This window comes from Arachis hypogaea, chromosome 15 (assembly GCF_003086295.3).
Source record: "Arachis hypogaea cultivar Tifrunner chromosome 15, arahy.Tifrunner.gnm2.J5K5, whole genome shotgun sequence".
Classification (NCBI taxonomy): domain Eukaryota; kingdom Viridiplantae; phylum Streptophyta; class Magnoliopsida; order Fabales; family Fabaceae; genus Arachis; species Arachis hypogaea.
In genome coordinates, this window is record NC_092050.1 from 126,487,572 (window position 1) to 126,511,213 (window position 23,642).

The 23,642-nt window shown below is 38.0% G+C and overlaps 1 non-coding gene across 1 annotated transcript; it reads left to right on the forward strand.

The window, feature by feature from the left end:
• Positions 1-1,654: 1,654 nt before the first annotated feature.
• Positions 1,655-1,758, forward strand: LOC112753402 (small nucleolar RNA R71). Its single transcript, XR_003177790.1, has one exon. It is a non-coding gene; the product is annotated as a small nucleolar RNA R71 (small nucleolar RNA).
• Positions 1,759-23,642: the final 21,884 nt, after the last annotated feature.

Consider the following 23,642-nt stretch of genomic DNA (forward strand, 5'->3'; position numbering starts at 1 on the left):
GTGGGCTCTCATGGAACCTCACAGATACTCAGAGCATGATGATGGCCTCCCAACACCGAACTTAGAGTTTGAATGTGGGGGCTCTGTTTGACTCTGCATTGAGAGAAGCTTGTCATGCTTCTTCTCCATGTGTACAGAAGGAGATTCTTTAGCTTTAAACACAAGGTAGTCCTCATTCACTTGAAGGACCAACTCTCCTCTGTCAACATCAATCACAGCTTTTGCTGTGGCTAGGAAGGGTCTGCCAAGGATGATGGATTCATCCTTATTCTTCCCAGTGTCCAGGATTATGAAGTCAGTAGGGATGTAAAGGCCTTCAACTTTTACCAAGACATCCTCTACAAGTCTATAAGCCTGTTTCCTTGAATTGTCTGCCATCTCTAGTGAGATTCTTGCAGCTTGTACCTCAAAGATCCCTAGTTTCTCCATTACAGAGAGGGGCATGAGGTTTATACTTGACCCTAGATCACACAGAGCCTTGTCAAAGGTCATGGTACCTATGGTACAGGGTATTAAGAATTTTCCAGGATCTGGTTTCTTCTGAGGTAATGTCTGCCTAATCAAGTCATTCAGTTCATTGGTGAGCAAGGGGGGTTCATCCTCCTGAGTCTCATTACCAAATAACTTGGCATTCAGCTTCATGATTGCTCCCAGGTACTTAGCAACTTGCTCTTCAGTGATATCTTCATCCTCTTCAGAGGAAGAATACTCATCAGAGCTCATGAATGGCAAAAGTAGGTTCAATGGAATCTCTATGGTCTCCGTATGAGTCTCAGATTCCCTTGGTTCCTCAAAGGGGAACTTCTTTTCGTTCAGAGGACATCCCATGAGGTTTTTCTTACTGGGAATCACGTCCTCCTTACTCTCTCCAGGTTTGGCCATGTTAGTCATGGTTATGGCCTTGCATTCTCTCTTGGGATTTTCTTCTGTATTGCTTGGGAGAGTGCTAGGAGGAGTTTCAGTAATTCTCTTACTCAGCTGACCCACTTGTGCCTCCAAATTTCTAATGGAGGATCTTGTTTCATTCATGAAACTTAGTGTGGTCTCAGATAGATCAGAGACTATGGTAGCTAGGCCAGAACGACTCTGCTTAAAGTTCTCTGTTTGTTGCTGAGAAGATGATGAAAAAGGTTTGCTATTGCTAAACCTATTTCTTCCACCATTATTATTATTGAAGCCTTGATTAGGCTTCTGTTGATCCTTCCATGAGAGATTAGGATGATTCCTCCATGAAGGATCGTAGGTGTCTCCATAGGATTCTCCCATGTAATTCACCTCTTCCATTCCAGGATTTTTATGATCATAAGCTTCTTCTTCAGAGGAAGCCTCCTTAGTACTGCCTGATGCGGCTTGCATTCCAGACAGACTCTGAGAAATCATATTGACTTGCTGAGTCAATATTTTTTTCTGAGCCAATATGACATTCAGAATATCAATCTCAAGAACTCCTTTCTTCTGAGTTGTCCCATTGTTCACAGGATTTCTTTCAGAAGTGTACATGAACTGGTTATTTGCAACAATTTCAATGAGTTCATGGGCTTCTTCAGGCGTCTTCTTCAGATGAAGAGATCCTCCAGCAGAGTTGTCCAATGACATCTTGGACAGTTCAGACAGACCATCATAGAATATGCATATGATGCTCCATTCTGAAAGCATGCCAGAAGGACACCTTCTGATCAACTGCTTGTATCTTTCCCAAGCTTCATAGAGGGATTCGCCTTCCTTCTGTCTGAAGGTCTGGACTTCCACTCTAAGCTTACTCAATTTTTGAGGTGGAAAGAACTTTGCCAAGAAGGCATTGACCAGCTTTTCCCAAGAGTTCAGGCTTTCTTTAGGTTGTGAGTCCAACCATGTCCTAGCTCTGTCTCTTACAGCAAAGAAAAAAAGCATAAGTCTGTAGACCTCGGGATTAACCCCATTGGTCTTAACAGTGTCACAGATTTGCAAGAATTCAGCTAAAAACTGATGAGGATCTTCCAATGGAAGTCCATGAAACTTGCAATTCTGCTGCATTAGAGAAACTAATTGAGGCTTAAGGTCAAAGTTGTTTGCTCCAATTGCAGGAATTGAGATGCTCCTTCCACAGAAGTCAGAAGAGGGTGCAATAAATTCACCAAGCATCTTCCTTGCATTGTGGGCATTGTTGTTATTTTCGGCTGCCATGTCTTCTTCTTTTTCAAAAATTTCTGTTAGGTCCTCTCCAGAGAGTTGTGCTTTAACTTCTCTTAGCTTCCTCTTCAAGGTCCTTTCAGGTTCCGGATCAGCTTCAACAAGAATGTTCTTATCCTTGCTCCTGCTCATATGAAAAAGAAGAGAACAGAAAAGAATAGGAATCCTCTATGTCACAGTATAGAGATTCCTTGAGGTGTCAGAGGAAAACAGGAATAAAGGGATGAGGTAGGTAGATAAGAATTCGAACATATGAAGAAGGAGAGAGAGTCTGAATTGCTAATTGAGGAGGAGTGTTAGTCTTTAAATAGAAAGAGGTGAGAAGGGGGAAAAATTTTCGAAAACAAATTTTTAAATAAAACTAAAAATTTTAAAATAATTAAAAAGAATTTTGAAAAAGTGGTTGATGGTTTTTCAAAAATTAAAAGTGAGAAAGTGGTTAGGTGATTTTGAAGAAAATTTTTGAAATCAGTAATAAAAAAGATATGATTGAAAATTATTTTGAAAAAGATGTAGTTGAGAAGATATGATTGAAAAACAATTTAAAAATATTTGATTTTTTTTTGAAAATTAAAGTTGATTACTTGACTAATAAGAAACTAAAAGATATGATTTTAGAATTTAAAGATTGAACCTTTCTTAATAGGCAAGTAACAACTTGAAATTTTTGAATCAAAACATTAATTGTTAGCATTAATTTCGAAAATTATGAAATAAAAATAAGAAAAAGATTTTGAAAATCAAATTTTAAAATTTTCGAAAATATTAAGAAGGAAATTGAAAAAGATATGATTTGAAAAAGATTTGATTTTGAAAAAGTATGAAGATTTGAAAAAGATTTGAATTAAAAAATAACTTACCTCCCTTGTGTTGTCCTGGGGTTAAACGCCCAGAATGGTATCCATTCTGACGTTTAACGCCCAAAATACTACCCTTTTGGGCGTTTAACACCCAGCCAGGTACCCTGGCCGGCGTTTAAATGCCAGTTTTCCTTCTTCACTAGGTGTTTTGAACGCCCAGCTTTTTCTCTGTAATTTCTCTGCTGTATGTTCTGAATCTTCAATTCTCTGTATTATTGACTTGAAAAGACATAATTTTGAAATTTTTTTTTGAATTTTTAATGATGAAAGAGAGCAACAACAAAATGAAACTAATCATGAATAACTAAGATCAAATAAACAATGCATGCAAGAACACGTTGAATGTCAATATGAACATCAACACATATTTTTAAGAAAAGAATGACATGCAAGACACCAAACTTAGAAATTTTCATTCTATAGAGACTAATAATTCAAAAATGCATATGAGAAACAAGAAAAGACACCAAACAAGAGAATTCAAAGATCAGACCAGAGAAAATCATCAAGAATAACTTGAAGATCAATGAAGAACATAATGCATATATTTTAGAAAAATGCAAGAAAATTACAAATATACAAGACACCAAACTTAAAATGTGACACTAGACTCAAACAAGAAACACAAATTATTTTTTATTTTCATGGTTTTATTAATTTTTTTTTGTATTTTTCGAAAATTGTTTTGAAAAAGAAAATAAAGAAATTCAAAATTTTTTTATACGAATTCCAGGAATCATGCAATGTTAGTCTAAAGCTTCAGTCTAAAAAGATTAGACATGGCTAGCCAAGCTTCAGCAGGACATTACATACAACAGCCAAATTGATGGGAATCAACCAGCTCCTGTGATGATAAAAGCATCATCTGAAACTCTAGAATTCATTCTTAAAAATTCTGAAGAACATAGAATATTTTTTTTTGAAATTTATTTTTTCAAAAATTAAAACAAAAAGCTTTAAACATAAAAATAAAAATATTCAATCTGAGCAACAAGATGAACCGTCAGTTGTTCAAACTCAAACAATCCCCGGCAACGGCGCCAAAAACTTGGTGCACGAAATTGTGATCTCAATGGCGCCAACAACTTGGTACGCACAATTGTAATCTCAACTCTTTTTCACAACTTCGCACAACTAACCAGCAAGTGCACTGGGTCGTCCAAGTAATACCTTACGTGAGTAAGGGTCGATCCCACGGAGATTGTTGGCTTGAAGTAAGCTATGGTCATCCTCGTAAATCTCAGTCAGGCGGATTCAAATGGTTATGAGGTTTTGATAATTAAAAATATAAATAAAATATAAAATAAAATAGAGTTACCTATGTAATTCATTGGTGGGAATTTCAGATAAGCGTCTGGAGATGCTTTGTTGCTTCAGAACCTCTGCTTTCCTATTGCCTTCTTCCAACCATGCGTTACTTCATTCCATGGCAAGCTGTATGATCCTCTCAGATGAAAACAAATCCATATGCGCTGTCACCGCACGGCTAACCATCTGTTGTTTCCTGCTAGCGTCGGAATAGGACCATTGTCCTTTTGCGCACTGTCACTTGCGCCCCACATTCGCAGGTTTGAAGCTCGTCACAGTCATCCCTTCTCAGATCCTACTCGGAATACCACAGACAAGGTTTAGACTTTCTGGATCCCAGGAATGCTGCCAATGGTTCTCACCTATACCACAAAGACTCTGATCTCACGAAATGGAAGGCTCTGTTGTCAGGAGAGGCAACCATGTGTCGTGAACCAGGAGGCTAAGAGATACACACTCAAGCTATTGCAGATAGAACGGAGGTGTTTGTCAGGCACGCGTTCATAAGTGAGAATAATAATGAGTGTCACGGGTCATCACATTCATTAGGTTGAAGTATGAGAGTATATCTTAGAGAAGAAGTAGGCGTGAATTGAATAGAAAAACAGTAGTACTTGCATTAATTCATGAAGAACAGCAGAGCTCCACACCTTAATCTATGGGGTGTAGAAACTCCACCGTTGAAAATACATAAGAACAAAGTATAGGCATGGCCGTGAGGCCAGCCTCTAAACGTGAACATACAAGTTCAAAAGATGATCAAAGATTAAAGATGATCCAAGATTAAAATACAATAGTAAAAGGTCCTATTTATAATGAACTAGTAGCCTAGGGTTTACAGAAATAAGTAAATTATGCAGAAATCTACTTCTGGGGCCCACTTGGTGTGTGATTAGGCTGAGCTTTGAAGCTTTTTTGTGTATAGGCTGTTCCTGGAGTTAAATGCCAGCTTTGGTGCCAGTTTGGGCGTTTAACTCCAATTCTGGTGCCAGTTTGGGCGTTTTAGGCCAGAAATTTTAGGCTGACTTTGAACGCCAGTTTGGGCCATCAAATCTCGGGCAAAGTATAAACTATTATATATTACTGGAAAGCCCAGGATGTCTACTTTCCAAAGCAATTAAGAGCGCCCTAATTGAGCTTCTGTAGCTGCAGAAAATCTACTTCGAGTGCAGGGAGGTCAGAATCCAACAGCATCTGCAGTCTTTTTTCAGCCTCTGAATCAGATTTTTGCTCAGGTCCCTCAATTTCAGCCAGAAAATACCTAAAATCATAGAAAAACACACAAACTCATAGTAAAGTCCAGAAATGTGATTTTTATTTAAAAACTAATAATTATATACTAAAAACTAACTAAATCATACTAAAAACTACCTAAAAACAATGCTAAAAAGCGTATAAATTATCCACTCATCAATGTGATACAAAAGTGGAAATTATGGGGTAGCTAGGCATGAATTTAGAGTTACATAGAGTGTGTGTGTGTGTGTGTGTGTGTGTGTGTGTGTGTGTGTGTGTGTGTGTGTGTGTGTGTGTGTGTTAGGTGAGAGCTTAGGTTAGTCAAAGATTCATATTATAGCTCACTTGGCCATACATATATCATCACCTGTACCTTAGCCCCATTACAACCTTGAAAAGACCTCATGATGTTTGCATTGGTATACTAAATATTTGTTGATTGGTTAGATAAAGAACAAAGTCTTAGAAAGCATGACTAGAGAAGAGTAGAGTGATTAACCCTAGACACTTGAGCGATTAGAGTCCATATACACTACCAGTGAGGGTTCAATGCTTGATTCTATGTTCCCTGCTTTCATGAGCTATCTTCTTACAAGTTTACTTGTCTTTTATTGTGTGATTTGAATTAGTGGAATCTGATTTATGTTTGTCTTGAAGAGCTTATTTACTTTTAACTAAGTGGACAGAATCATCTTAGCATATAGTTGCATTCATAGGTTGTATCTCATGAGTCTTACTTTCCCCATTCATTCTTTCTGTCTCCTTGAGCTTAGCATGAGGACATGCTAATGTTTAAGTGTGGGGAGATTAATAGACCACTATTTTATGGTTTATCTTGTGCTTAATTGAGTGGTTTTATCAAGTCTTTGCACACTTATTCATACAATTTGCATGATATTACAATTCCTTCCTAGTTTTGTTCTGTAATTGAAAACTTGCTTCCTGAACCTTTAAATTATATATTTTTTTAATCCCTCTTTATACCATTCGATGCTGTGATCTATCCGTTAAGTGTTTTCAGACTTTATAAGGCAGGAATGGCTTAGAGGATGGATAGGAAGCTTGCAAAAATGGAAGGAACATAAGAAATAAAGGAGACAACCAGCGAGAAGTGACGCGCATGCATGGCTCACGCATGCGCGTGAATCGAGTTTGCACGGCGACGCATGCCCGTGCCTGACGCGTACGTGTGACACGCGAAGATGACCAGCAACGTGTACACATGATTGATGCGTACGCATGACATGCGCTACCTGCAGAAATCGCAGAAAATGCTGGGGGCAATTTTGGGCTGAGTTTGGACCCAGTTTTCGGCCCAGAAACACAAACTAGAGCCAGGAAACAGCCAGAGACTCAATACACATTCTCATTCGCATAGTTTTTAGTTTTAGATTGGAATCTTAGAGAGAAAAAACACTCTTCCTCTAGGTTTTCTTCACATTCATAGTTCTAGTTCTTATGCTTTTTATGCTTTTGATTTTAGATATTGAGAAGAGTCACTACCTCCGTTGAAGTTGCCATTATTCTAGTTTGTTTTCTTTTCCTTTACTCTTTTGATTACTTATTAACCCTGTTCAGATAGGTATGTTATGATTTTGGGATTTATTAATGCAAAGAACTATTTTTACCTTTAATTGATTTTCAGTTATTGATTTATTTAATTTATCATGTCTTCTTCTTATTCTCTTTACATGCCTGTGAACGTTATATTCATGTCAATGGAGTAAACTCCCAACTTGGCTTGGGGGTTGATTAAAAGGAGGCCCTTGAGTTGGAATACTCAAGTGTTAATTCTAATTGGAAGATGTTGGCTAACTCTCTATTTGCTAACGCTAATCCTTCCATAAGGAGAGGATTAGTACTTGTGAATAAGAGCTAGCTTAATCACTTGACTTTTCTTTATTTAGTAAGTGTTAACTAAGTGAAAACAACAACCTCTTGCTATTACACTTGGGAGAATTCTAACAAGGATAGAACTTTCGATTAATCTTCCCCCAGTCAAGGCTTTTTAATTGATTAGATAAATTCTCTTGCTAATTTCCATTGCTTTAAATTACAATCATTTATTTTTCTGTTCTCCAACTCATAAAATTTCTCGAAAAACTCCTGACTAATAAAATAGCACTCTTTTGTCAACTCGTTGGGAGACGACTTGGGATTTCTACTCCCAATATTTTTATTCTAAATTTGTGACAACTCTTTTAAATTGATAAGCGGATTTTCATCGGTTAAGAACTGTACTTGCAACACTATTCCTATATTAAATTCTTAATTGGCTAATTTCCGCCTGTTCAACGACTTCCTCAAAGGATTCAAAGTTTAAAGAAAACATGACCTCAAGGGAAAGATCGACGCTCAAGCAGGGACACTGTTCATACCCTGGATCGAACTATAGGGTCCAAATCGGACGGAGATAAAAGCAACCGACCTCTTGCAAGGTTGGCCGTCACCGACCTCTTCCTAAAATAGAGGCCCAAGCAGGCCCAAAGCAGAAGGACACACCCCCCTAAAGGCGGGTGGCCGAAAGATAAGTGACCTCACCCATAAAAGATAAGATAGGATAACTAACTTATCTCAAGAAAGGTCACTCCACACTACTATAAATACGCATGAGTACCCAGGTATAACTCATACTCCAATTCTATAAAAAACCTGCCTAAAGCCCGTATTGACTTAAGCATCGAAGTCTCTTGCAGGTACCATCCCCCCCCCTCCGATGATGAGGACCAGCAACGCCTCTATCTCAACAAGTCGGACACGACAGTTCTAGTCAGGCTAGAAGATCTCGTCCGAGATGACCTCCCAGTTTCAGGTAACCCTCGAAATACTACCCTTACATCTACCATTGTTAACCCCTTTTGAGCCTTATTTACCCCATTGTTTTTAATATCACCACATCACAACCTTAAGCGGAAAACCATGATTTACCTTGATTTGTATCCTTGATTAGCTTAGGTTGAGAAGTGTGTTTCATTTAAGTGTGGGAGAAATTTTTGGGAAGCATTGGTAGAGAAAAAAAAGTTGTTTTGGGTATTTTATTGAAAAAAATTGGAAAATGGGTGCACATTCATGTATCAACTTGCTTTAACCATATGCATTTGTCGTAGAAAAAATATATATAGAAAAAATATAAAGAAAAATATAATATAGCAAAAAAAAGGACAAAGGTTTTCCCAAAAAGAAAAGAAGAAGAAAAATGAATAAGAAATGCATATGTGTTTTGAATGGAAACTAAAGCATGAATGTGTGTGAAAAGAAGTAATGGGTGGTTAGAATGCATTTTTGTGGGTTGATTGATATAGGTTGAGTTGGATACTTGAGCTAATCAAAGATTCAATCTTTTAATCCACTTAGCCATATATATTCATCTTACCTTTACCCCAACCCCATTACAACCTTCTAAAGACCTCATGATAATTGCATTCATGCATCACATGGTTGTTGATTGTTAGATGAAAAGCAAATTCTTGAAAGCATGATTAGAGGAGACTTGAGTGAATTAACCCTAAATACCGAGCAACTAGAGTGTATACACTCCTAGTGAGGGTTCGATCACTCAATTCTATGTTTCCACACCTCTTGTCATGCATTCTTGCAAGTTGCTTCATTTTGATGAGTTGAATCAATTCTTTAGATTTTAATTACATTGAATTATTTCTTTGCTTAGCCCTATATGTCTATACTCTTGCTTGAAATTTGATTATTTGTTTTCACCAACTCAATAGGATATTATAGATAGATAGATAGATATAGTATATACATACTTGCATGCATATAGATAGTTGCATTCAATAAGTTGATTACCTTTTGATCATTCTCCTTGTTTGTGCTTAGCATGAGGACATGCTATTGTTTAAGTGCAGGGAAATTGATGAGTCCATATTTGATAAGATATTTTGACTTGATTTGAATGGATTTCATCATATAAACTCACACTTAATCACCAAAATAGTATACTTTTGTGTTTGATCCCTAAATTGAACCTAAATGTAAAAATACGCATTTTTGTGCTTAAATTAGTGATTTTAATTCCACTTTTATTCAATTTGATGCCCTGACATGTTTGTTGAGTAATTTCAGGTCATAGAGGCAAGAATGGATAGGCAAAAATAGAGAAAGCATGTATAAGGGAAAACACATGAAGAAAATAAGGAGGAAGCACACACTGGAGTGTGCATGCGCACAACCCTCTGTGCGTACGCACAGGTCCCTGCACGTGGTTTCATTAATGAAACACGTGATCCATGATTTTGTGGGCCTTTGGCCCAGTTTTGGAAGGCTTGATGATGAATGGGAGATGCTATATGAACAAGATATCAACACATATGAAAGGAAGGCTTTCGTTTAGGACTTAGACATAATTTTCCTTTTTTTTTTTGTAGTAGGAGTAGTGTAGTTAGAATGCTCTCTTAGGGTTTTATTTAATTTTTTATTTCCATTGTAGCATGTTATAGTTTCAAGTTTTCATCTTGGGTTGATCAACTCTTTTGTAAGTACTCCTTAATTTCTCTTTAATTACATCACTTTTGCTTTTATTTTCTTATGGTTCAAGGTACTTTGTTTATATATGCAATTTTAGTTTCTTGAAGTTTTGATTGATGAATTTAATGTTTTATAGTTTATATTTGCTTGATTGCATGTTTATTGTTGATATTGTGAATAGTAGGTTATAGTTTTTATTTTTCCTGTACAATTTCTTATGTTTTGGTTTTATACCTGGTGCACGAATTGCGAATCACACTTCTCACAACTCGTACCACTAACAAGTAAGTGCACTGAGTCATCCAAGTAATACCTTACGTGAGTAAGGGTCGAATCCCACGGAGATTGTTGGTTTGAAGCAATCTATGGTTACTTTGTAAATCTTAGTTAGGAAGTCAATTATATTTATCAGTTGAATTGCGAATGAACAAAAGAGCATGAATTAAAGGTTACTTGTTATGCAGTAATGGAGAATATGTTGGAGTTTTGGAGATGCTTTGTCTTCTGAATCTCTGCTTTCCTCTGTCTTCTGATTCACGCACGCACGTCCTCCTATGGCAAGCTGTATGTAGGGGATCACCGTCGTCAATGGCTACATCCCATCCTCTCAGTGAAGAATATGCTCACATGCTCTGTCACAGCACGGCTAATCATCTGTCGGTTCTCGATCATACCGGAATAGGATTCTTCGTCCTTTTGCGTCTGTCACTAACGCCCAGCACTCGCGAGTTTGAAGCTCTTCACAGTCATTCAATCATCGAATCCTACTCGGAATATCACAAACAAGGTTTAGACTTTTCAGATTCTCATGAATGCCGCCGTCAGTTCTAGCTTATACCACGAAGATTCTAGTTAAGAGATCTAAGAGATACTCATTCAATCGGATATAGAACGGAGGTGGTTGTCAGGCACATGTTCATGGTTTGAGAAAGGTGATGAGTGTCACGGATCATCACCTTCATCACAGTTAAGCGCGAATGAACATCTTAGATAGGAACAAGCATGTTTGAATGGAAAACAGAAATACTTGCATTAATTCATCGAGACACAGCAGAGCTCCTCACCCCCAACAATGGAGTTTAGAGACTCATGCCGTCAAAGAGTATAAAGTTTAGATCTAAAAATGTCATGAGATACAAAATAAGTCTCTAAAAGTTGTTTAAATACTAAACTAGTGGCCTAGGTTTACAGAAAATGAGTAAACTCTGATAGATGGTGCAGAGATCCACTTCTGGGGCCCACTTGGTGTGTGCTGGGGCTGAGACTTAAGCAATTCACGTGCATAAGGCTGTTTTGGGCGTTCAACGCCAGGTTTGGATCCATTTCTGGCGTTGAACTCCAACTTTTAATCCTTTTCTGGCGCTGGACGCCAGAATTGGGCAGAGAACTGGCGTTGAACGCCAGTTTACGTCATCTATCCTTGAGCAAAGTATGGACTATTATATATTTCTGGAAAGCCCTGGATGTCTACTTTCCAACGCAATTGGAAGCGCGCCATTTTGAGTTCTGTAGCTCCAGAAAATCCACTTTGAGTGCAGGGAGGTCAGAATCCAACAGCATCAGCAGTCCTTTTTCAGCCTGAATCAGATTTTTGCTCAGCTCCTTCAATTTCAGCCAGAAAAATACCTGAAATTACAGAAAAACACACAGCTCATAGTAAAGTCCAGAAATATGAATTTTTTCTAAAAACTAATGGAAATAAACTAAAAACTAACTAAAACATACTAAAAACTATATGAAATTAACCCCAAAAAGCGTATAAAATATCCGCTCATCACAACACCAAACTTAAACTGTTGCTTGTCCTCAAGCAACTAGACAAATAAAATAGAAGACTAATAAGTTGAGAAGCAATAATATCTCAGAGTTTTTTGAGTGAAGCTCAGATTCTAATTAGATGAGCGGGACTAGTAGCTTTTTGCTTCTGAACAGTTTTGGCATCTCACTTTATCCATTGAAGCTCAAAGTGATTGGCATCTATAGGAACTTAGAATTCAGATAGTGTTATTGATTCTCCTATTTCAGTGTGATGATTCTTGAACACAACTATTTTATGAGTCTTGGCCGTGGCCCTAAGCACTTTGTTTTCCAGTATTACCACCGGATACATAAATGCCACAGACACATAATTGGGTGAACCTTTTAGATTGTGACTCAGCTTTGCTAAAGTCCCCAATTAGAGGTGTCCAGAGTTCTTAAGCACACTCTTCTTTTTGCTTTGGACCTTGACTTTAACCGCTCAGTCTCAAGTTTTCACTTGACACCTTCAGGCCACAAGCACATGGCTAGGGACAGCTTGGTTTAGCCGCTTAGGCTAGGATTTTATTCCCTTAGGCCCTCCTATCCACTGATGCTCAAAGCCTTGGGATCCTTTTTATTACCCTTGCCTTTTGGTTTTAAGGGCTATCGGCTTTTTCTGCTTGCTTTCTCTATTTTTGTTTTCTGCAAGCTTTGTTCTTTGCTGCTTTTTCTTGCTTCAAGAATTATTTTTTTTATTTTTCAGATTATCAATAACATGTCTCATGTTCATCATTATGTCAAGAGCCAACATATTTTTAACAGTCTTAAACAACAAATTCAAAAGACATATGCAGTGTTCAAGCATTCATTCAGAAGACAGAAAACATTACCACCACATGTAACTAATTAGAATTTTTCTTATTAAAAACTCAAAATTTTATTGCCTCTTATTCAAAAGATCTACTATTTTATTTATGTTTGCTGATGATGAGAAAAATAGACTATAACTTGAGTGGAGATAATATCAAAATAGATGCTAATTACTACTATATGACTCCTAAGGTAAAACTAAAATAAGAACAGTTATCACAGAGTTAAGGCTAAGATTAGAACTCAACAACCTTGAGGTTTGGGAAGTGGATGTTCCTCTAGTCTGTGAGGTGCTTGGTCCTTCAAGAGAGAATTTCTGGCGCTTCAGTTCCTTTAAATCACGCCCTTGCTCCTCTTGTTCCCTGAGCAGTTTACAGAGCATGCTGTTTTGATTTTTGCTCTTGGATCTCTGGATATTCATCTTCTTTCAGATCGAATTTAACTTTCGGAATCACTGATCTTAGACCCATTATTTTGTAGTAATGGTCTGAATGTTCCTTGGTTAAGAACTTCCCTTGATTCCAAAGTGGTTTTGGAATACTCTCTTTCTTGCCTCTTGGAGTGGGTTGTTTTCCTTTAGGGGCCATGATCTTAGTGATCACGGATAAGCACACCAAACTTAGAGGTTTGCTTGTCCTCAAGCAAAAGAAAAGAAAGGAGATGGGTAGAAGGAGAGCTTATGTCCAGTGGTGGATGAGAGGAGGGAGGGTGGGATTTTCAAAAAAATTAAAAAGATAAGATAGAAGATATGATTTTAAAAAGATATGATATGAAAAGATGTGAATTAAGATTGAAAAGATAAGAAAGATTTTTGAAAAAGATAGATCTAGATTTTGAAAAAGATAATGTGGAGATTTGAAAAAGATATTGATTAGTTGAAAAGATTTTAGAGTGAAAAAGATAGATTTGTTTTTAGAAAAGGTTTGAAAAGAGTTGGATTGAATTTGCAAAAGGGGATTTGTGCTTATGGATTAAGATACATTTGATATTTTTAACGAGGGATTTTAGAAATCAAGGTTCTTAACATGTTTATGCAAGAAATCATGAATTGAAAACATGGAATTTTAAAATTAGAATAAAAAAAATATGAAGAAAAATGATTTTACCTCCTCCCCACTATCCTGGCGTTTGAACGCCCAAACACTGCCTGTTTTGGGCGTTCAACGCCCAAATGCTGCACTCCTGGGCGTTCAACGCCCAGTTGTTGCCCTTTTCTGGCGTTGAACGCCAGATTGCTATCCTTACTGGCGTTCAACGCCCACTGGATGCCTCTTTTGGGCGCTGAACGCCCAAAATGGCCTCTTACTGGCATTTTTTTGCCAGTGAGCTCTTTTTCTCTGTTTTGAGTGCAGATTCCTTCTGTAACCCTGTGAATTTATAAAATTGATTCTTTACCTTAGTATCAATGAACTTTATATAAACAAATAAAAAATAAAAATAGGGCAAAATGCTTAGAGGATTGATACCCCATGGCTGGGTTGCCTCCCAGCAAGCGCTTTTATATTGTCTTTAGCTGGACCTTGCTGAGCTTTTAATCTAGCTTCAGCCTTGAGCACTCTTGCTCAATGTTGCCTTTAAGATAGTGCTTGATTCTCTGTCCATTGACAATGAACTTCTTATCAGAATCAATATCTTGAAGCTCCACATAACCATATGGTGATACACTTGTAATCACGTATGGTCCCCTCCACTGGGATTTCAGTTTCCCGGGGAATAGCCTGAGTCTAGAGTTAAACAATAGAACCTTCTGTCCTAGTTCAAAGATTCTAGATGACAGCTTTCTGTCATGCCACTTTTTTTATTTCTCTTTATAAAGCTTGGCATTTTCGAAAGTTGTGAATCTGAATTCCTCTAGCTCATTTAGCTGGAGCAATCGTTTTTCTCCTGCTAATTTGGCATCAAAGTTTAGGAATCTGGTTGCCCAGTAGGCCTTATGTTCCAGTTCCACGGGCAGGTGACATGCATACACGAGTTGGTATGGAGAGGTCCCTATAGGGGTCTTGAATGCTATTCTGTAAGCCCACAGAGCATCATCCAAGCTCCGTGCCCAATCCTTTCTACGGGTATTTACTGTCCGTTCCAGGATTCTCTTTAATTCTCTGTTAGAGACTTCAGCTTGCCCATTAGTTTGTGGATGATATGGAGTAGCTACCTTGTGGCAAATCCCATACCGAACCATGGCAGAGTAAAGCTGTTTATTGCAGAAGTGAGTGCCCCCATCACTGATTAGTACTCTAGGGACACCGAACCTGCTAAAGATATGTTTCTGGAGGAACTTCAGCACCGTTTTAGAATCATTGGTGGGTGTGGCAATGGCCTCAACCCATTTTGATACATAATCAACTGCCACCAGAATATAAGTGTTTGAGTATGATGGTGGGAAAGGTCCCATGAAGTCAATTCCCCATACGTCAAACAACTCAATCTCCAAGATTCCTTGTTGAGGCATGGCATAACCATGAGGCAGATTGCCAGCTCTTTGGCAACTGTCACAGTTACGTACAAACTCTCGGAAATCTTTATAGAGTGTGGGCCAATAGAAGCCACATTAGAGGACCTTGGTGGCTGTTCGCTCACCTCCGAAATGGCCTCCATATTGTGATCCATGGCAATGCCATAGGATCCTCTGTGCTTCTTCTCTAAGCATACACCTACGGATTATTCCGTCTGCACATCTCTTAAAGAGATAGGGTTCATCCCACAAGTAGTACTTTGCATCAGTAAATAATTTCTTCTTTTGTATCCTGTTGTACTCCTTGGGTATGAACCTTGCAGCTTTATAGTTTGCAATATCAGCAAACCATGGTGTTTCCTGAATGGCAAATAAATGCTCATCCAGAAAAGTCTCAGAGATCTCAAGAGAGGGGAGGGGCGTCCCTTCTACTGGCTCTATCCGGGACAGATGATCAGCCACTTGGTTCTCTGTCCCTTTTCTGTCTCTTATTTCTATATCAAACTCTGGCAGAAGCAACACCCATCTGATGAGCCTGGGTTTTGAATCCTGCTTTGTGAGTAGATATTTAAGAGCAGCATGATCAGTATACACAATCACTTTTGATCCTACTAAGTATGATCTGAACTTGTCAATGGCGTAAACCACTGCAAGTAATTCTTTTTCTGTGGTTGTGTAATTTTTCTGGGCATCATTTAAAACGCGACTAGCATAATAAATGACATGCAGAAGCTTGTCATGCCTCTGTCCCAATACTGCACCAATGGCGTGATCACTGGCATCACACATTAGCTCAAATGGTAACGTCCAGTCTGGTGCAGAAATGACTGGTGCTGTGACCAGCTTAGCTTTTCGGCGTTTCAAACGCCTGCAGGCACTCTGTGTCAAACACAAATGGCGTGTCAGCAGCTAGCAGATTGCTTAGAGGTTTTGCGATTTTTGAAAAATCCTTTATAAACCTCCTATAGAATCCTGCATGCCCCAGAAAACTTCTGATTGCCTTAACATTGGCAGGTGGTGGTAATTTTTCAATTACCTCTATTTTTGCTTGATCTACCTCTATTCCCTTGTTTGAGATTTTATGCCCAAGGACAATCCCCTCAGTCACCATGAAGTGACATTTTTCCCAGTTTAAAACTAGGTTGGTCTCTTGGCATCTTTTCAGAACAAGTTTCAGGTGATCAAGACAGGAGCTGAATGAGTCTCCATATACTGAGAAGTCATCCATGAAGACTTCCAGAAATCTTTCCACCATATCAGAGAAAATAGAGAGCATGCATCTCTGGAAGGTTGCAGGTGCATTACATAGCCCAAATGGAATCCTTCTATAAGCAAACACTCCAGATGGACATGTGAATGCTGTTTTCTCTTGATCCTGGAGATCTACTGCAATCTGGTTATAGCCTGAGTAGCCATCCAAAAAGCAGTAATAACCATGACCTGCTAGTCTTTCTAGCATCTGGTCTATGAATGGTAAAGGAAAATAATCCTTTCTGGTGGCTGTATTGAGCCTTCTGTAGTCAATACACATGCGCCACCCTGTAACTGTTCTTGTAGGAACCAGTTCATTTTTTTCATTATAAATCACTGTCATGCCTCCCTTTTTTGGGACGACTTGGACAGGGCTCACCCAGGGGCTATCAGAAATAGGATAAATAATCCCAGCCTCTAGTAATTTGGTGACCTCTTTCTGCACCACTTCTTTCATGGCTGGATTTAGCCGCCTCTGTGGTTGAACCACTGGTTTGGCATTATCCTCCAATAAGATTTTGTGCATGCATCTAGCTGGGCTTATGCCCTTAAGGTCACCTATGGACCACCCAAGAGCTGTCTTGTGTGTCCTTAGCACTTGAATAAGTGCCTCCTCTTCCTGTGAATTTAAAGCAGAGCTTATGATCACTGGAAAAGTGTCACCTTCTCCCAGAAACGCATATTTCAAGGATGGTGGTAATGGTTTGAGCTCGGGTTTAGGAGGTTTTTCCTCTTCCAGAAGAAATTTCAGAGGCTCTTTCATGTCCTCTGAATCCTCTAAATCAGGCTGAACATCTTTAAAGATGTTTTTCAACTCTGATTCAAGACTCTCAGCCATGTTGATCTCTTCTACCAAAGAGTCAATAAGATTAACTTTCATGCAGTCTTTTGATGTGTCTGGATGCTGCATGGCTTTGACAGCGTTCAACTTGAATTTATCATCATTGACTCTCAGGGTTATTTCCCCCTGTTGGACGTCAATGAGGGATCGTCCAGTTGCTAGAAAGGGTCTTCCTAGAATGAGAGTAGCACTCTTGTGCTCCTCCATTTCCAGCACAACAAAGTCAGTGGGAAAGGCGAATGGCCCAACTCTGACAATCATGTCTTCAATCACGCCTGATGGGTATTTAGTGGAACCATCAGCAAGTTGGAGACATATCCGGGTTGGTTTAACTTCTTCAGTTAAGCCAAGCTTTCTGATAGTGGATGCAGGTATTAGGTTGATGCTTGCCCCAAGATCGCATAAAGCTGTCTTGGTGCAATTACCTTCTAATATGCATGGTATCAGAAAACTCCCAGGGTCTTTAAGCTTTTTAGGAAAGCTCTTCAGAATGACTGCACTGCATTCTTCAGTGAGGAGAACTCTTTCTGTTTCTCTCCAATCCTTTTTATGACTCAAGATCTCTTTCATGAACTTGGCATAAGAAGGTATTTGCTCAAGTGCTTCTGCAAATGGAATCTTTATTTCAAGAGTCCTGAGATAATCTGCAAAGCGAGCAAATTGCTTATCCTGCTCCTCTTTCCGGAGTTTTTGAGGATAAGGTATCTTGGCTTTATATTCTTCAACCTTAGTTGCTGTAGATTTACTGCCTACAGAAGTGGTTGAAGAAGCCTTTTTAGAGGGGTTGTTATCAGAATTTGTGTGTGTCTGATCCCTCACTGGCAATTGAGTGCCAGAGTTAGAAACTGGAGTGACGTTAGATGCCAACTCCTTGTCTGTTCCTGGCGTCTGAACGCCAGAATTGTGCCCATTTTGGGCGTTCAGCGCCAGATCTTGCCCATTTTGGGCATTCAACGCCAGATCCTTGCCCATTTCTGGCGTTGAACGCCAATCCTGCTTTGTTTCTGGCGTTGAACGCCAGTTTTGGCCATGGTCTGGGCGTTCAGCACCAGCCTTCCACCAATTTTCTGGCGTTTTAGCGCCAGAATTATTTTTCCTTGGGCTCTTACTGTCCTCAAGTGAATCTTGGGTGGTTTGCTCATTTCTTGGCTTTTTGCTGCCTTGAGGTGGGTTATTTAATATTTTTCCACTTCTTAATTGAACTGCTTGGCATTCTTCTGTTATTTGTGTTGATAGTTGTTGCTTTGTTTGCCTAAACTGTTCTTCCATATGTATATTTTCCATTCTTGTCTCTTGCAGCCTATCTTTAAATTCGGCTAGCTGCCTTGTTAGAAAGTCCAACTGCTGATTGAATTCAGCAGCTTGTTTTACAGGACTGAGTTCAGCAGTTGCTGTCTTAACCTCTTCTTTCATGGAAGGGTCACTGCTTAGGTACAGATGCTGATTCTTGGCAACTGTATCAATGAGCTCTTGAGCCTCTTCAATTGTCTTTCTCATGTGGATAGATCCACCAGCTGAGTAATCAAGAGACATCTGAGCTCCTTCTGCAAGCCCATAATAGAAGATGTCTAACTGAACCCACTCTGAAAACATTTCAGAGGGGAATTTTCGTAGCATCTCTCTGTATCTCTCCCAGGCATCATAAAGAGATTCATTATCTCCTTGTTTAAAGCCTTGGATGTCCAGCCTTAGCTGTGTCATCCGTTTTGGGAGAAAGTATTGATTCGGGAATTTTTCTGTCAGCTGTTTCCATGTCCTTATGCTGGCCTTAGGTTGGTTATTCAACCACCTCTTAGCTTGATCTTTTACAGCAAATGGAAACAGTAATAGTCTGTAGACATCCTGATCTATTTCTTTATCATATACTGTGTCAGCAATCTGTAGAAACTGTGCCAGAAACTCTGTAGGTTCTTCCTGTGGAAGACCGGAATACTGGCAACTTTGCTGCACCATGATAATGAGCTGAGGATTCAACTCAAAGCTACTGACTCCAATGGAGGGTATGCAGATACTACTCCCATATGAAGCAGTAGAGGGGTTAGAATATGACCCCAGGTCCTCCTGGACTGTTCATTTCCGCTTAGGTTCATGATGGAGAAAGGGAGATGATATAAAAATTATTTTTATTTATTTATTTATTTATTTATTTCGAAATCAAAATAAATCAAAATAAAATAAATAAAAATGAGTGAAAGATTTTCGAAAAAGTGAGGAGAGAGAAAGTGGTTAGGAGATTTTGAAAAAGATATGATGATTTTTGAAAAAGGTTTTAAATTTTGAAATAAAAATCTAAATTTTAGAAATAGATTTCGAAAAAGATGCTTTAAAATAGAGAGAAAAGATATTTTTGAATTTTAAGAAGAGAGAGAAAAACAATAAGATAGCACAAGATTTAAAATTTTTAGATCTAATGCTCCTTGTTTTCGAAAATTTTTGGAGGAAAAACACCAAGGAACACCAAACTTAAAAATTTTAGAAAACCAAACTAAAATTTTTGAAAAACACAGAAAAATCAACAAGAAAACACCAAACTTAAAGTTTGGCACAGGATTTAATAGAGAAATTATTTTTGAAATATATTTTAAAAAGAAAATAAGGATTCTAAAATTTTAACACGACAATAATAAGAGACTCTAAACAAAAAAAGAAATTTTTCCTAATCTAAGCAACAAAATAAACCGTTAGTTGTCCAAACACGAACAATCCCCGGCAACGGCGCCAAAAACTTGGTGCACGAATTGCGAATCACACTTCTCACAACTCGTACCACTAACCAGCAAGTGCACTGGGTCGTCCAAGTAATACCTTACGTGAGTAAGGGTCGAATCCCACGGAGATTGTTGGTTTGAAGCAATCTATGGTTACTTTGTAAATCTTAGTTAGGAAGTCAATTATATTTATCAGTTGAATTGCGAATGAACAAAAGAGCATGAATTAAAGGTTACTTGTTATGCAGTAATGGAGAATATGTTGGAGTTTTGGAGATGCTTTGTCTTCTGAATCTCTGTTTTCCTCTGTCTTCTGATTCACGTACGCACGTCCTCCTATGGCAAGCTGTATGTAGGGGATCACCGTCGTCAATGGCTACATCCCATCCTCTCAGTGAAGAATATGCTCACATGCTCTGTCACAGCACGGCTAATCATCTGTCGGTTCTCGATCATACCGGAATAGGATTCTTCGTCCTTTTGCGTCTGTCACTAACGCCCAGCACTCACGAGTTTGAAGCTCTTCACAGTCATTCGATCATCGAATCCTACTCAGAATACCACAAAAAAGGTTTAGACTTTCCGGATTCTCATGAATGCCGCCGTCAGTTCTAGCTTATACCACGAAGATTCTAGTTAAGAGATCTAAGAGATACTCATTCAATCGGATATAGAACGGAGGTGGTTGTCAGGCACACGTTCATGGTTTGAGGAAGGTGATGAGTGTCACAGATCATCACCTTCATCACAGTTAAGCGCGAATGAACATCTTAGATAGGAACAAGCGTGTTTGAATGGAAAACAGAAATACTTGCATTAATTCATCGAGACACAGCAGAGCTCCTCACCCCCAACAATGGAGTTTAGAGACTCATGCCGTCAAAGAGTATAAAGTTTAGATCTAAAAATGTCATGAGATACAAAATAAGTCTCTAAAAGTTGTTTAAATACTAAACTAGTGGCCTAGGTTTACAGAAAATGAGTAAACTCTGATAGATGGTGCAGAGATCCACTTCTGGGGCCCACTTGGTGTGTGCTGGGGCTGAGACTTAAGCAATTCACGTGCATAAGGCTGTTTTGGGCGTTCAACGCCAGGTTTGGATCCATTTCTGGCGTTGAACTCCAACTTTTAATCCTTTTCTGGCGCTGGACGCCAGAATTGGGCAGAGAACAGGCGTTGAACGCCAGTTTACATCATCTATCCTTGAGCAAAGTATGGACTATTATATATTTCTGGAAAGCCCTGGATGTCTACTTTCCAACGCAATTGGAAGCGCGCCATTTTGAGTTCTGTAGCTCCAGAAAATCCACTTTGAGTGCAGGGAGGTCAGAATCCAACAGCATCACCAGTCCTTTTTCAGCCTGAATCAGATTTTTGCTCAGCTCCTTCAATTTCAGCCAGAAAAATACCTGAAATTACAGAAAAACACACAGCTCATAGTAAAGTCCAGAAATATGAATTTTTTCTAAAAAGTAATGGAAATAAACTAAAAACTAACTAAAACATACTAAAAACTATATGAAATTAACCCCAAAAAGCGTATAAAATATCCGCTCATCAATACCCACCAAGTATTTGTGAAAATGCCACTTGGTAATTTTGAGTAGATTTTTATACCTTGGCTTGGAATTTGAGTTCCTAAGATACTAGAGTCATAATGTCCGACATTTAGTGGCAATTCTTGGGTAGTTAGTCGACTCTTGTTTCCATTGACGCTAGTTTTTTAACAATTAATTTGGTAAGTTAGTTAGGACTTATGGATTAAGGTCAATTATGCTTGCTTGACTTACTCCTCGATGTTAGGTGTAGACTAAGTGATATTGACTCATCATAATTGCCATAGTTATGGTTATGACGATGATAGGATTCCTTGGATCCTCATTCCCAAGTCAAGGCTCTTTATGCATTTATAGCATTTTCGCTAGTTTTAACCTTATATTCTCTTTACTTACATTCATTTCAATTTTGATCATTTCTTAGTTCTTTTATTTCTTAGTTCCTTTAACTTTTTGTTCTTTGATTTTAAAACTCCTTTTTCCCACAACCGAAAGTGTGACACTTCAATTGCATTCCAAGGAGAACGACCCGAGGTTGAATTACTCTCGGTTTATATTTTGTATTTGAAAAATCAAACTTTGATTGAGAGAATTGTTTGTTGGTCTAGGCTATGCTTGCAACGAACCTATATTTTGTGAAATTCTAGATCGACAAAAACTCTCTCATCACCTATTCTTTTGAATTCTGGTAAGCATGAGTCATGAAAAGTGTAGTCTTTAATTCTCAAGAGGATTACTTTAAAAGCGTAGCGTATTCTAGTATCCAAAGCTTAATTTTTTATACAAAAAAGTGATGCCATTGAAAATAGGCAACGTCGGTATAGGCATCCCCATCCACTATAAAGAGTATCCAAAACCAAATAAGTGTAACCTTTACCAAAGGCATAATTTTTTTTTATCATTTTAACTATATTTTTCAAGAGTAGCTGAGTAGGTAATTTTATTGTAGTAACATTTATATATTTAAACTATTCATACCACTTATAGTGATTTTTTCCTTTTTGCCTATCTCTAACTCTCACATAGCCATATAGTGATCGCTTCTTTTTTTGACACAACTATCCTTTCTGTGCCCTCACTGCTACTCTATGCTCTTTTCAACATGTGACTTTGTCTTCATTGTCATTTCTGCTACCTCTATACCTACCTTTGTCCCTGGTGTTAGAGTTACAATTCTAGTTAAATGTATGTTTACTATCTTGTATGATATGCAAGCTTATATATTACGATAAATGTTAACATGTGCCTATAACTTTTGTAAATGTCTTTTCTATTTGCTTTGGAGAAAAAATAAATACAATCTAAGTAAAATTGATTTTTTTTATAATTTATTTTAAGGTAATTGTTTTATAATAAATGTGTTAAGGCGCACTAGGATTAAGTATCCATATTTTTTTAATTAGAAATTTTTGGGATAGTAATTTTTAGTATTTTTAGCCATTATTTGACCAATACAAACAATAAATTATCTTTAATAAATAAATTTTACTAATTCAAGTGTAGATTTTAAAAAATATGGGTGCAAACTCTGTAAATATAGGTACAAACTATATGCTTTTGTGTACAAAATCTTTGTAAATATGAGTACAAATTATTGTAGACCAAATGTTTAAAAAAATGATAATATTGCTGACTATGTAACATTGTTATTTTTAATATTTTTCTGGCATTTTTGTCATAATGTGTAACACCTTACAACACAGAGCTTTACGCTTAAGTTTGTATATCAGAGGTGGTGAGGTATTACGACCTCTAAGAATTAAAAATGGGTACATATGTATATATGAAAATAAATTTAACTAGGAGCCTTGAAGAAAAGGTCGAACAGAAAATGCGTCACACTCGAACAGTTAAACGTAGAAGAAATAGATAACAGCGTATGAAAGGATAATATACATATGATATGGAATGCCAAAGATACAAATCGCAAGCTCCAGACTCGACCTGCAAAGCATAGGCTGGTCAGAGTATATATATACGTACATATAACCCAAAATGTGTTCCAAAAGACAACGTAAAAACCCTGTTTCTCTAAAGTCAACCTCTAAGAGGGACAAAATACAAGTTATGTAAAAGATGGAGAATACTACATGTACATATACAAAACAATAAATACAAAATATCCCAAATGTAGATCTTCGCATCACAAGAGTCTCCAGCATGCTCAA